A 15,687-nucleotide genomic window follows, 5' to 3' on the forward strand; every position below is an offset into this window, starting at 1 on the left:
CACATTTACAGTTTTAGCTGTATTTCTACTACACACATCTAACGCGAACAATGCATCATTTTAAGTTCCCTCAAAGTCTCTGCACCAGAAGAATGGCCTTCCAGCCACTATCAAATAGAGGAACAAGCCTTCAACTGATTATGTAAGTGACCTATGCCAACACTGGCTGCATGCCTGCTTCTGCAAAGTGCCAGCTCAAGCAGTCAGCCCTAAAGAGCTACAAAACCAGGCACAGCACCTCTCAGAACCCTGAGGGAGCAGACCTCCAGGAGGTTTGCAAACAGAGATAACAACAGGTGCTTTATAGGACAGTTAGATCTTGGAGCATCTTGGTGGCCTGAGCTGCTAATCTGCTTCCTCCTTCAGGAGGGTTTGGGATCACTGACCCTGCACTGATACAGCCCTATCGCACTACACAGTGCTGGCACAAAGACTGCTCCCAGTCCCCGCATCCCAAAAGCTTCATGCTGACTTTCCCTGACATAGTCCAATGTCGTACATAGAGGTGTAAGTCATGAATGCTTTCAGCATCTCGGGATGTTCTCCCTGTGAGAGGTTAACTGCGTAAGCTATCTTGAAGAGTTTCTCAGGATCATATTCTAAGCCACATCAGTTGTGCCTAAGTGCAGTGCATATTTAAATCTTCTAACTGAGACTGGTGTAATGCAAGGATATGTTTATTTAGAAGCCACAGAAACAGGGGTTCAATAACCAGTTCTGCCAGTGGCATTCCTCCGAACACTAGTCAAGACTCCAAGGTTCGTTGCTGAGTGTTTTGTACTCAATTCACAAATATACTTGGGCACAAGCTTAACCTTAGCTTACTTGTATATATCTATTTTAAATATATATAGCTTAATTCATAGCTATATTCAGAAGCAGTTTTTTGGCTCAGAAAAACTGACACACTGGATGAGAAGACAGCCAAAGTCCACACTGGCTACCAAACCACAAAACTGCTTCCACCAGGAAAAACATGGTCATTGTTTTATTTTTACTGAAGTAAATTTTCATGTATTGATGAAAGCCACAGAGTGTTCTCTGATGAGGAATCCATATGGACTGCTAAAGTGTACTACAAAGGCCATTTGTGGGTCATAACAGATACCATTGATATCTACAAACCTGAACTGCACCTGGAGCTATCAAAGCAAAAAAAAAAAAAAAAAAAAAAAAGAGACAAATTATTAAATTATTCTTAATAATCTGGTTTAATACTACTAGCAAATAAAAGCATGCCTGTATTTTCATGCAAAGAACTACAATTACTACAAAGAGAAACCAAAAAATAGTTGTAAAAAAATCTAAGGAAAGAAAGTACTAAAATTACATCATTCAGGGAAGATCAATTTACTTGGGGGATACATGTGATTATGGGGGCGTAGGACTGGGATGGAAGTGTTCAATCCCTACTGTCTACAATTGCAGATTAGAAAGCATTATGCCACTAGCATAACGGGCAGTATTCTATAAAGTAATTTATTGTACTAGATGTCTGTAAATATATTTAAGTAATGCTAAAGTTGCATTCAAAGGCTTGAAATCAACACTTCAGGCATCTCAGATAATTGACGTAGTTACAGCAAACTTTTTTTTTCAGGGGAAAGAATCCAGACATCCACTCAGTACATACCTCTCATTCTCTTAGTGTCAGAATCAAGATTTCCCCATAACTTACTCACATGAAACACTAAGAATAGGGTTCTTTTTCCTTGGGTTTAAACGCCTCACAAATCAACAACTCCAAACATGCTAATCCAGAGAAAAATACCAAGAAATATTTTGATACACCACTGCAGACAGTTCCATCAAGTTGAAATGTCTGTGGTGCTTTTTCCTCTTTAAAGGAGGGGGATGATCAGTCCTTTCAGTGTGAGTAGGTCCCCAGTCTCACACGGTGAGGAGCGCACTTGTGTTGTGGTTGTTCTGAGTATCTTAACAGACTAGGCTTTCCACCAAATGTTGTGGTACTGTAGCCGTTGATACATCTGATCGCAATTTGGCAAATCTGCTGAGTACTAAGACTCTGATAATTGTGCTTGTTCCTGTTTGCTTCTGATCTCAGACAATCTCCCTCCTGTGCATGGAGGTATCCCTGAGGAGCCAAACAGTACATTTCATAAAGGTGTATGAAGTCTCAAAAAATTACACTATTAAAGAACATTTCCCAGAACATTTTATCTAAAATAGAAAAAAGAACTGCTGAAGGCACATATTAATATTGCAACCCTTTTTCAAAATATTCTATTGTGAAAATACAAGATGCTGCTTATTTTTTTTATTCAAAGATTGCAAGTGAATGAGGAACAAGTTTAAAAGCACAGAATAGCACCACATACAATATATTGTAAAATTGGTTAAAATGCTTTATGGACAGTTTCAGACTTTTAACAACTTGATGACTGCAATAAACTGCTAGAATATTTGACTTCAACTCTAACTTTATACTAATTTAATTGCAGAAATTATATATTTAATTTTTTTTAAAGGGTGCTTTCCATATAGATTTCTTCCTTTAAAAAAAACCAAAACAAAACACAAACAAACCAAAAAACACCACACACCCAAAAAACCAAACAAGTGAAAAGAGCCAGCTTACCCAGCTAGGTAAAAGATAAGCTGGCAGATCTTGACAACCATATACTAATAACACTGTGGTTCTGACTCAACTAAATACTAAAAGGACACATCATTGTCCGCAGTTTGGTAAAGTTTAATAACATTTTGAGTGTAATTTCTGAATCTTTCTTCTGCTCTCAATTGCATTTCCTTTTGAAAGAGCAAAAGGTTTACTATGTTCTGGTTCAACAAAGCATTTCAAGTGCAGGCTTTACTCTACACCTGTGCAATCATTTCTCTTCAGCAAAGGCATTAGAATGCTCCATGTTTTGCAAAATCATATCCTTACCAAGCTGAAAACAGTTCATCAGATACATGCATACAAATGATAGAAAAAGACATAAAATATTAATACAGAAGTTAGATTTTGTTACTGAAATCAAGTGCTGTCTATTGGATACATCAAGCATTCTGGGTAACCTTACTTTAAAAAAAAAAAAAAAAAGAAGAAAAAGAAAAAAACCCCACATCTACAACGCACACCTCTACACCCTACACCTTCCTGCACCAAGGCGTCCAAATAATTCTTCCTCTCCTCCTTTCAATGAGCTATTATCTATTCATTGCCTTTTTGGGAAATATATAAAACCTTCTGTAAACACCTTCCCTTTGGGCACATTTTGTTCCCCTCCCCCCTTCTTGTTTTAAAGGGTAGAAAAAAAATTACTCATTAAGCCAAATACCACAAAAATAAGTTCAACAAATAAAGATGACCAAAACCATAACCCAGATTCCAAATACCTATTTCCTTGAACAAAGCAGTGGATTTTTTCTTTTTAAATTATTTTCACTGAACATTTAACTGAAAACTAATAAAAAAAAAGGACAAGAAAGATTCCAGATATAAAATCTCTAAAGCGTTTTGTATTGCACATTTGAAATAAGTACAAAATTTGGGCCTTAGTCAGTAAAAACAACCTTAATTTTAGTAGAAATTTTAGTAGAAAAATTAGAATAATTTTAGTATGATTAAGTCTACAGTTTGATGAATCATTGGCTTTAGGAGCATGTGTTCTTTTGCTTTTACATTAACAGCCCTTTCAAGAATATTTTAGTTTCGCTACCTAAAAGACAAGCAGAAAGTATGAAGAAAATTTACTGGACTTTCTACTCCAGAAAACTGTTATTTTCTCACTATTAGTCTTTAAACATAAATACAAAATGTTCAAGGCTATACTCTCATCTGTTGGAAAGGCCAGGGTTATAAATTCTTTCATTACATTTAGAGACACGTAACAGATAATTTGAAAATTTAGCACAAAAGCCAATTGTAGCATTTCAAGGCTTTCTATCCTAGTACTTCAGAATTTCCTTTTCAATTTGAAAGAAACAATAATTTGCAGAAACATATGTAGATGTTATACTTAAGAATGGATTGCATTTTTAATTCTAACTGGTTCACCTGCACTTTATTAAACAAATTAAGATTAATTTCAACATCTGATAACACTTCATTGAACAATTATTTAACAGAATTCTCAACAAAAATCAAGGCACATGAGGACTTCATACATTGTTTTCCATTTGAAGGCTCCAAAATATCAATAATTAGCCTTCATAGCTACCTTCTGAAGAAGGTAACATTATTTTTATTTTATAAACAAAGGATTTGAGTAAGAAATAATAAATCCACCTGGTAAAGTAATGATTGATACTAAGACTCCCAGTTTTCTGTTCCATGCTGCAGCCACTACAATTTCATTTGGCGTCCTGCCTTTTTGCTTTTATTTTTTGGTACAGTTGTAATAAGGTTTCATTTTATTAAAATTTTCTGTTAAATCTCTGCTAAGCCACTCAGATCAACTACAGTTACTAGAACCAGAAAACAGCGTACATGAATTAACAGAAAGAAGATAGCCAAGACTTTATGAAAGATGAATCCTATGGAAAACGTCAGCTTCATTAGGTTACTTCATGTCTTCCAAGCTAGACTGGGAAAATATTCTGTATATATGGAATGCAATTCTGTTCTCCTCTCACACAAAAGCCACAGACTTTCTCTCCTCTCAATACTTTATAAGCTATTACTTAGTTTTTAGAATTCAATCGAAGAAAAACATTAAGCGTGCTCCACCACAGGCTATGGATGGCTGCCACTCCTCCACACTTCCCACACCACCATGTCCAGCACACAGTGCCTTCAGGTGAGAATGTCCCAAGTCATAGCAGTAGGTAACAGGAGACGGGAGCCAAAAAACAATGGTAGCAATAACCACCACTTAGTTAATGGTCTGAGCCTATCCTTTTTTCTTGTCTTTTTTTTGAAAGTAAGAGCTAAAACTGATTTGTCTCAGGTCACTGAAGCAAAAAGACTTGCTATGTAATCATCCATCCAGCAGTTAAAAAAAAAATAAATATCACAAGTACTACACTACATAAAAGCAAAAAACAAGCAATATCTCCAGTTCGCTCGTTATCTTTAGCTACAAAGACAGCTACTGCAGTTGAACCACTCACCTTTAGCACACTGTTAAAAGGCTCCAGGCAGTGAAATGCAGGACTTTCCAACAAAGTTATGTACACCACAATCTGAAACAACAAACAACACATATTTTAGTAAACTCAGAAGACCTTTAGCTAGGTAGTTTAGCTTTCATACTATCAAAATTTCCTAAGAGATGCTGAAGAGCAGGCAGAATAGCTCTAACTTGATACACCTGTTTAGCATATATAGAATCTATCTTCATATTTAACTCTTCTCCACCAATACAAGGTCAATGTAACCACAGACAATCCAAACCATCTAGGCAAAAAGGCAACTACAAACCCAGCCATCACAATACAGAGAAAAATCAGTCAAGAAGTGGAATTAAAAATTCAGCCCAGTTTTAGAAAGACTACATTTTTTAAAGTGAAGGAAACAGTAGTTATTTTAACTTGCCCATACTTCCTAAAAAAAGGAAAATGATTATACATGAAAAAACTAAGGTACATCAGCAAAAGCAGAGCCCACAATTTTGTGGAGCATGACTATTTCCACTGAGGAGGCACTCAGACACATTTTGTTGTGTAATCCAGCTGGATTACTACCACATGTAGTTTGAAGCTCTCTTGGGACCAACAAGAGTGAGCTCTGACAGCGGTGGTGAAGCTGGTCATAGAGCTAGAGAACTCCATTAAGGGAGATGCTGGCTGGATGTAAAGAAGCCATGAGGATGGCTAAAGCACAGCCACATGCCCCCTGAGAACTGACAGACCTTCTTCCTGGGAGACTCTCAAATGGACCTCCTGGACATGGCCCCAGCTGTGGCCCTAGCCCTGCTGGGAGCTGGATGGCACAAGCTTCCACAGCTCCCTCCTGGCCTCCACTGTTCTGTTAAGTATTTCTAGCCACAAAAGTAATCTTTCAGAAGGGACTTCAAAGTATTTAAACACTTGTTTCTCTTTTTTAATGATGCTTCTAACTCCTTAGGTTGTCTGAAAAATTCAGGCAGTGTAAACCCATTAAGATCCAATTCAAAGCGAAGGAAAAAATTCTGAGCATCTTCCTCCACCGCAGATCCTAATTCGTAAGGACGATACATTGCAACTCCTACTCAACCTGAGACTACTCAGGCAAAAATGTTTCTGTTCGAAGTCTTCTCTGAACAGATTCCAACCAGTTACCACTCTACAGAAGCACCCTATGAGGAAATTAAATTAAAAAGAGCAATTCATCCAGTGAGCCTGTGCATCATGATGAAGGGGGGTAAAAAAGTATTGACAAAGGTATTATAAATGCCTTACACAGATGTTTAGAAGTGAGATTCAGACTTCCACCTATTAATAAGGGGAGTAACAGAACTACTGAACCCAAAGTTTGACAAACATTTAAACGCAAACATATTGTTAGGGAGTAGAGCACATGACAGTCCCTGCCCCTCAGCTCCATGGTGGCTCACCCCTTGCTCTCCAGCACCTGTGATGAGAGCCTGAGCACTACTGGCCCTCCTGAAAAACACACAAGGAAAAAACAAAACAGAGAGGGGAAAATTGTGACGAAGTGTTATTCAAACAGAAGAGCCTCCTGATCCAGTTCAGTCCCTGAATGAAGATATGCCTGTAACGGCACAGGGCACTGGAGGGTGACCTACCCACCTTCTCCCCGGCCAGGGTGCTGCCTCACTGCCTGATCCTGGTTTTCAGCTTTCTGCAGACACAGAGCATGGGTATTCACACTTTGCTGTATCAGTTTTCCTACCCGGTTACAGACCTCGACTGCATTCTTGCTGAAAATTGCTCTATATTTGAAATTATAGGACAGATAGCAAGTAAATGGGAAAGATACTTTAATAAATGAAGCAACATTAAAACCCTGAGGCAGGGCAGATTTATTTTTCTACTGGTTGATTGTTCTGTAGTACATGTTTTTCTCCTGTCAATAACACAAGAACATTTTAAATATAAGGGAAAAAGTGAGAAAATAAAAGTCACTTCATTTTTTGTTATGAGATCTTCTGAACAGAGCTATCTTTCCCCTTCCTACCTCACAAATCTTCTACTGCCCATTACCATCCACCACTGAAGTACTGTACCAAGCTTCTGATTGTCTGGGGTTTTTTGGTTTGTTCCTTAAATAAAACCCACCACCTCTCTCAATTATTGCTTCCACCTTCACAAATGCACATTTGCATATAGAACTCGCGTTTGAAACCGAGCTGAAAAACAGTACTGTTACTCATCAGTACCTGAAAAACTAACCTTGTATTATTAGTCAACTGGATAGGAAGCACAGTTGGGGAAAATAAGTATCCAAATTCCATCTAAACACATAAGAAAAGAATGAGTCATGTGTTTATCTCAATATAACAATGCTAGCTTCCTTCTGTACAGCAAGAATAGTTTTATTTTCACAGCCCAACTAACATAAATCAAAAGTAGCTCAGAACATTAATGGTGATAGTGTAAAGAGTCAAAGGAAGAAGATGCACAGGAAAACTTCATTGCTACCATCACTTGGATTGAAATAAAACCATGGTAGATAACAGACACAAGTGCAAGATGCCGACTGGTCTCAGTCATCTCTGGGCTCAATTCCATTGCATTGTGACCTCATTTCCTATTTTTCTCCTGGTAAAAACCTTAACTTTGCTATGGAAAAGACAGAGGAATTTTTTTGCTACAAGTCACACTAAGAGTCACTTCCCCAGAAGAGTAACCAATTTCCATCACACACTCCCACAGCCCAACACTTTGCCTGCAATGTTGCGACTTGCAGAGTGACTCAAACGCAGTATGGAAACCTGGGCCTTAAATAATTCACTTATATTCTAAATATGTTCCTTGAAACAATCTTTCAGTTATAGAAGTTCAAGATCTTTCTTCTCAAAGGGCAGTAAATGGAAACAGTGGTTGGGGTTTGGGACTATCTGCCCTCAGGCAGAGGGTTTGCAACATAGGTGGCAGTTTCTGGTTCTGCTGATGTGTCCTACCCAGGCAGGACTGTATGTGATAGCAAAACAAGGGTGGGGAATGAATAGTTAAACTTTGAGAGTACAAAAAAAATCTCCATCAGCCTTCAAAAGCTTTGGAGCACACATGGCAAATACTTACTGTCCACCCAAAAGACAAACTGGCAACTTGGGAAATGAAGTCAACAACTTTCTTGAAAGGCAGCAAGGCAAACAAAAGCACAGAGCTGGGCAGTCACCCCATGGTGTCACCGGTGCCCATCACTACTGTACCACCTAGCGTGATGTCCATTTGTCATATCTCAACCCTAAAGCCAGTACTACTGCAGTAATGTCAGCCCCGGCTGCATGTAAAATGTCACAGTTCCTAACCACTCATGACTGCCTTCATATTCTATGCTTAGCATGAGGCTCAGAGCAGAGGAACAGGAGACAACAACAAGGAACAGGAATGGCAGAGTATAGGAATTCGATGAACAAGTGATTACAAACATGCAAGGCAGAACGACAAATCTGTCTACACTTGAACAGCAACATCAGTCACTCAGCTTTTTTCTAGACCCAGGTCTTCCGTATACAAGGGCTAAAGTGAAAAGTACTTTTGAATAGTCAGAAATAAAAGTTTGAACCTGATGCCAGCAAACAAGCACCAGAAGATAAATATCAGTAACATCCAATATAATAAACACTGTATATTTAACTGTGTAGTCTTTAAAGATTACAACCTTAAGAGTAAATCTGTGTTTTTGTAATGATTACAAGCAACATCCACAGTTACTAACCATGTTTCCTTTCACTAATAGCTCTAATGTGCCCCATTTTCTTTATCCCCATGGCTAAAATCCAGATTCAGCCTTACAATGACTACTTCAATGACAATTCTCTCAGGCTCTCTTCTCAATACCTGACCACGTCCTATTTAAATTCTGACATGAAATAGCTAAAATAATCTCTTTGATAGTTAATATGCTAATACAGAAGAATGACCTGATCATAAACCTGTACTACACAGACTGGGAGTTTTAACTCCAATGGTAAGGCATTCAAATGACTCCAATAACGATGATAAAATTCAACAACTGACGTATTACTGGTGACCTTCTGGAGAACAAATGAAAAGCATCACGTTAATACAAATTCTCCTGTGGAAAAGATCAAGCTGGCAATCTGCCAGTTCATTACACCATCTAGCTCCACTCCAACATTAAATATTGCCTTCCTTTGTAATTGACTGAAATACGCTGGAGCAATTGCAGGTAACCACTTTGGGCTATTAAAGTATTCCATTAAGACTTCTCCATTAGGCAGATACTTCAAATGAAGTTACATCAAAACAGGCTATGTTCAAAATATTTTAACTATACAGACAATTGGGCAAGCAAAATCCAGTTCCATGGAGCAGCAGATTCAGCAGAGATCAGCCTAAGCACTCAAAAGCTCAATGCCCGATTACTTAAAGTGAAAAAAACCCCACCAGGTTTACTGAAGACTCTAGTATATGCTTAGTATTTTAACCAGCTAGTCAGATACAACCTCACAAAAATCACTTATTACCTTATTCTAAAGCTAAGAAAATGGTCATGTTAAAATATGCAGTAAATTCTTTAACTCTGATAAGTCAAGGCATTAATTCAATACTACATTTTAAAACTAAGTATGAAACAGAAAACAAAGGAAGACTGGTTCACATTGTATTTAAGATTTTTTAAAAGGCTGCAAATTGCAACGTTGCATTACGATGTGTATAACATTCTAAAAATAAACAAAAGAATGAAAATCCATTCATGCTAGATACTCTACACAGCTAAGCTTTTCTCGTCTTAAGATCACAGTACCTTAATGGCAAAGAAGCAAGTGAAAATGGGGCACAAGAACAGGTTCACTGCCTTGCATGCAGAAAAGGTTGTCAGATACTAAAACGCTGGAAGAGATTTAAGCCTGTACGCCAGTTCTGAAAATGAGACTAGCCCTTGAAGCGAAGACAAGCTTCTGTGTTTAAATGGGCTTTTTTAAGCGGTCCAGGTTTGGAGCCATCACTAGAGGCTATAAGGGTTAGCCTAAGAAATTTGGGTCTCTTCTGAACAGTGCAAAAGCAGGAGGTTGTGTATCGCCTCTGTGCTCTAGCATAGAAGAGCTGTAGTACACCCCCTGGCCATGCAGCCTTATCAAAGAGGAAATGATTAGACAGGTATCGTTTGCTGCTCAAACAACTAGCCCCCCGCCCTCTCCCCCAAACAACGATTTGGGGACAGGGTATAGTGAGAGGAATGCAGCTAGAGAAAGCATGCAATGGCTCACACTTTAACAACACGCAAAGAGGCTACACTGACCTAAATTCTTATTTATCTCCTGCAGTCAAATGCATTTCCTCCGCAGACTCAGATACATTCTCAAAAAACAGGAACACTTTTTACATCTACTTGCACAGCCACCAACTCCCAATCTATTCATGAAACACAAGTAGTTGATTGTCCAAATAATATCAACATTTAAAATACTGTATTTCAAAAACCAACTTTCATTGTCAGCTTCCTCTGTAGTTGCAATTCAAACACATACATGACTAGCATCTTATTAAACTGGAAATAAATGAGGAGGGTTACATCTGTTAGCAACTGCATCTGCTAAAATTCTGCAATATACATTGTACAGATTCACATTATTTTGTTAAGAGAAACCACACAGTTCTTACATTCTGTCAGCAAGAATTTTTCCCCAAAAGTCCGAGCCATTAAAAACCTAATCCTGATACCAAATTACTACTTAAACTCACTGTAATATGCAAATTTTTTAAATTCCTGGCTTAAGCAGGATTTTCCACTTCCATTTTGATACTTACTGATACTGACCTAATTCAAATTTGATTATGCTGAGCTGCAAACTTCCAGGGCAGTCCCCGCATGAGAAATGGAAAAAAAAAGAACCAAAAAAAAACCCCCAAAGCAGAGTGGAGAAATCATAAATGGGAGGCCAGGAAGCCTTCCCCACCATGAGGCTATAAACATGAAAGGACATGTAATCTTGCACTCTCAAAAACAAACAAAAGCCCCACCACCAACAAAATTCCACACACACCTGTCTTTGAGACTGATAACCAAGCATCAAAATAAATGGAAGCCGTGTCCACTCACGCTCTACAGACTGAAGGAGGCTCACAATAAAGGTACTGTGCCACTAAAATAGCCCCTGGTTTTTTAAGCATTCCTATTCAATAACTACCTGTGAAAGGTCAAGTATTCAAACTCCATTTTATCTCAATTCCCCTATTTTTTCTTTTCTACTTACAATAAGGAATAGGAACTCACAATCTTTCTAGTTTTCCTCATTTAAGGGTTTACAAACTGGGTATGGAAGCGTATGTATAAATATCCCTAAAGCCCACGTTGGAGAAGCAACCAAGATCTTAAGTTATGCTTAGGACAGCTCTAAGCACCTCAAGAACCCTTATTAAAGTATGCTGGTAGAGCCGAGTTACCAATTATAATGGCAGACAAGTAAGAAGAAACGAAACTATACATACCCAGGCTGTTCCTAAACTTTGTCTCACAGTATCTTTAAGGAAAGGAAAGGATTATACTTCAACCTTAGGTACTGCTTAACTAAGCAAGCTTCTCAAGGTCATGGTTTGAACAAGAGATAATTATTTTGGTTTCCTTAAGGGGACACCTTATTATTCAAATTACAGATTTCATTTTTAGAAACATCTTAGCACTTACAGTTAGACAAGTTTCTTCAGCATTTAGAAATCAGCATTTTATACATATAGTTTAATAATTCACTCAAGTGGAACTTTAGCCTTGTTCCAATCAATACTTTAAATTTTTGTTTGTAAAAACTGCACAGTGACAGTCTTTTCTGTTAAGTAAAATCAGCTCAGAATCTTTGAGGACCTGAGTGGGTAACAACTCATCAACCCAAGCAGCTCCTTCACAAATCTATTTTTCCTATTGCACCTCTGCCATTAAAACGTTTTACACAGACACATATGACCCACCGATCATATCTGTTCTTCCAAACCTCTCTACTAGAGTCAGAGATTTTAATTCAATATTTGTGGATGTCAGGGCTGTGAAAGATGGCTACAAACAGCATATTAATATACTCTTTACAGCAATCTAGTAACCTGCACATGTCAATTACTGAAAACGCACACCTCCACTGGAAAAAAGGCATTCGCAGATGCTTTTTGGAGAAGTGAAAAACCACAGATTCTGATGAATTAGCTACCACAGAAGGATGCCATGCTAACTCACTATCAGAGAAACGCTAGGCAGAGACACTTGGTTACTGCTGTTGGGAGGGAGACTAATGTTTAAAATAAGCAAATAAATGTCCTATCTACACAGTTAAAGAAGATTTGCTTTGGGGTACATGTAACAGAAAATGGGACTGTAACAGGGGCTACAGAGAGACTACAGATCACTAATAGTGTAAAGGCAGACTTAGCCCACTGGCATTCAAAGTTAAAGGCTGACTGCAACTCTTTCTAGAGCTCCTGTTGGTGGTAAATTATTGGTTCTTTCTTAGTCCAGAAGAAAATCTTTCCTATGTGTACAGTCAACACACCACGGTCTGAATTTGAAATAACAGGTGCACTACTGCCTCTGTGCTAAAATACACGGGTAAGGTGATGTTAAAAGGGATAGGTCAAGGTCAGTGGCTGTCTTTGAAACCACCAGGCACATACGGGGAACTGGAAGAAATGCACAGAGCAGATCCTGAGTGACATATTCAAGGAAAACATTGTCAGAAACTTCTTGGTAACTCTCAAACTGCAAAGTGGCAACTTGATATGTTATCTGATAGAACAAGGCCTGGCCTGGGCACTCCCCAACTCCTGTAAAAGCTGTCATCACCAGCAGCTGCAGCAATCACTCCCTGCACTTGAGCCTATTCCCTGAAGGTGTTCGGGTTTTACCTTTCCTTCAGGTGCACAGCCACCAGGTATGTAAGGGTGCTGTAGGCATTACTGGCCAAGTAGAGTACCTCATTCTGAAGAGTATACAAGCTCTGCCCTATTCTGTTCAGGCAAACTACATCTGAAGTACTGTCAGCGTAAAAGACAGCCATTTCACTTTGAAGAGATGGCAGAAAGAAGTCCAGGCATCCTGGCTCTCAGGTGATGAAATCTGTAATGACTTCAGCTGAGGAAGCAAGCAGAAGAAATCCCTCTCTACCACCACCAGCAGAAAGACCTGAAAGATTCATTGCTTACTCAAACTTGGTATTTCATTTACAATGTTAAAAAGCACAGGGCTGCAAAACTCATATAAACAGACATCAAAATAGAAACCATTAGTAAAATTGAGGGAGGGGTAAAAAAAGCCAAAGATTGCAACACAAAACCCCTTACTGAAACTGGAATATGCTGAAATAGTACCTGGTGTTAGAGTTCAGCAATGTATTGATGAAAATTATCTTCCTTGGAAGGAGCAAGACATTTTTGTCTCAATATATTTGTATATCAAAGGCTGGGAAAAACTGGCATTCCAGTTTTTCTGAGTGTCTCTGATGGCCCAATTGAAAAAAAAAAACCAACAAACTTCATGTGGTTCAAGCACAAAACTACCAAGACTAGGGGTTCACGACTAAGAGCCAAAGGAAGACAAACACTTGGAACTTAGAAGTGGCTTTGGTTCCTACATGATTTGGTAGGCGGTATGCACTAGTCAGTGATGCATGGTACCATAACCATCCTCTTTGGACATGGCAGAATGGCAGTCCCCAGAATCAGCACCTTCAATGTGCAGGTCAAAACAAAACCACCACGTTCCTCAGATCCACGAAAAGGAACCAACAACTGAGTTCCTAGGATCACTACTTCCCAAGAACACAGTCCCTCAAAAGACCTGCTTTTTCTGTCAAGTTACTAATCAGAAATTGTTGAAGCAGTTTTTGCCTGACCTGCCCCAGAAACATTGCTTTAGGTTGACGACAAGAGAAACATTAACACAGCTTTGGTTCCACCACAGCATACATCAGCCCTAGCCGCAGGCACTGCTATTATTGCTGTTTGAAAGATAACTAGATAGTCCAAAATCTCCTAATACCCAAATAAAATTTGGCAACCGCCTATATTCTGAGGTTTTCAGCACTGATTTTCTCCCTTTCATGTCTTGTACATGTTTGATGGTGTCTTTTTCTACTCATTTTAATCACACCAATTCAGTAGCAGACTGCAAATGAAAATGCAATAGAAACATTGCAGGCCCTGTAACAATACTCAAAACAAAGATTTCCTATGGCAGCTGTCAAATTAATGACATCTCCAAAGCTATCTAAATACAGTATATCTGGGCAGAAATCCAATTATGTCAATTCCGTCTGAATACCCTAAAAGAGAGTCCTACTGGGGTTAGAAGTGGAAATAATTTTAAGCGCAGATTAGCTACATAAGCAGCTCCACACTTGAAACCAGAACAAGGGAACAAAAACCTAAAGGCATGACATTTATCTGGACACAAGGGAGAGGGGGGGGGGACGGGGGACCAACCTGCTAGACATCTGGCAAAAGGTCAAAGCCAATTACCTTGTCCAAATTTCCTCCTCAAGATAATAGCTTCCAGGTTCACTTATTTGAAAAAAGATGTATTGACTGCAGTAATTAAGAAGATTTCTGCTTACCTCTACATCCTCCACTACTGCTTTGGTTTTTCTAAAACTTCTTTTTCCCAACCAAATATTAACAGCAGTAGTAGAACATGCCAACTTCCCAGAAGCACAAACTGAATTTATCTAAAACCTACATAAAAGAAAATAATATTCTCCTTCTAATATCAGGCAGTAGTGACAAATGGTATTCAGGGCTTTTAATTCAAGAGTATGATTTCTTGCTGCTTTTGCTGCTTTCCTTAAACCATTGTAACCACTCATTTCCTTTTTGCCTTGGAAATGTCTGTGTTACTCCTTAATTATGTGGCAAATTCCGTTTGCTGAACTTTGCCAAAGGACGCTGTTTATTTGTGGTTTTAAAACAGAGAACGACCAAGGTGGGGGTAAAAACAGCTTTCTAATTCAACAAACAAAAAAATACAAGGATTTTTGTTCTCTTTCTTTGCAGGCATATGAAAATAACTTCTTTTGAAACTACAGATAAATATACATTTATCTATTTTTTAAACGAAACTATTCAAGAAACTGCTATGACACTGAAGAAAAAAAACTACGTGTCAAATAACTGAAGCAATATATATTGGTTAGTAACTACATTTCAACTGGAAACCTTTATCTTTATTATGAATAGATAAATAAACCTTTAAACACATATAGGTGAATGATGATGAAAAATAGCAGACTGATTTACACAAAGTTTCTAACCCTGATCTGTCTGTACACAGGAAAGAATGCTTTCAAAAGCAGGGATATAACTCACTGTACATGTATTGCAAGTGCTTCTTCTACCAACATGATACCAAATTCAGGAGAAAGTAAACCATTCATTATGGATGGGCCTATATTTAGGATTGCATGTTACAGCCTGTGCTGCTTACACCAAGACTCACACTGCTAGAGGTGAGGGGGTTTTGTTGCTGTTGGGTCGTTGTTCTTTTGCTGAATACCTGTGCTCAGGAAAAGTCCAAAAATAAGCTTTTTTGGTGAAAACCTGTTAAGTTCTGAAGTATATAGCTAATTCAAAAAGAAATTCAAAGAAACGGGTAATACAGAAACGTAGGGTTGC

At 38.4% G+C, this 15,687-nt stretch overlaps 1 protein-coding gene across 1 annotated transcript in view; it reads right to left on the reverse strand.

The window, feature by feature from the left end:
• The window catches only part of NCK2 (NCK adaptor protein 2), an 88,791-nt gene that overhangs the window by 50,255 nt on the left and 22,849 nt on the right, over nucleotides 1–15,687 (reverse strand). Inside the window, exon 2 of the mRNA XM_040584659.1 lies at nucleotides 5,077–5,148. The gene's annotated coding sequence lies outside the window, so the exon portion shown is untranslated. The remainder of the gene's footprint in view (nucleotides 1–5,076; nucleotides 5,149–15,687) is intronic.

Source organism: Falco naumanni, chromosome 2 (genome assembly GCF_017639655.2).
Source record: "Falco naumanni isolate bFalNau1 chromosome 2, bFalNau1.pat, whole genome shotgun sequence".
Lineage (NCBI taxonomy): Eukaryota > Metazoa > Chordata > Aves > Falconiformes > Falconidae > Falco > Falco naumanni.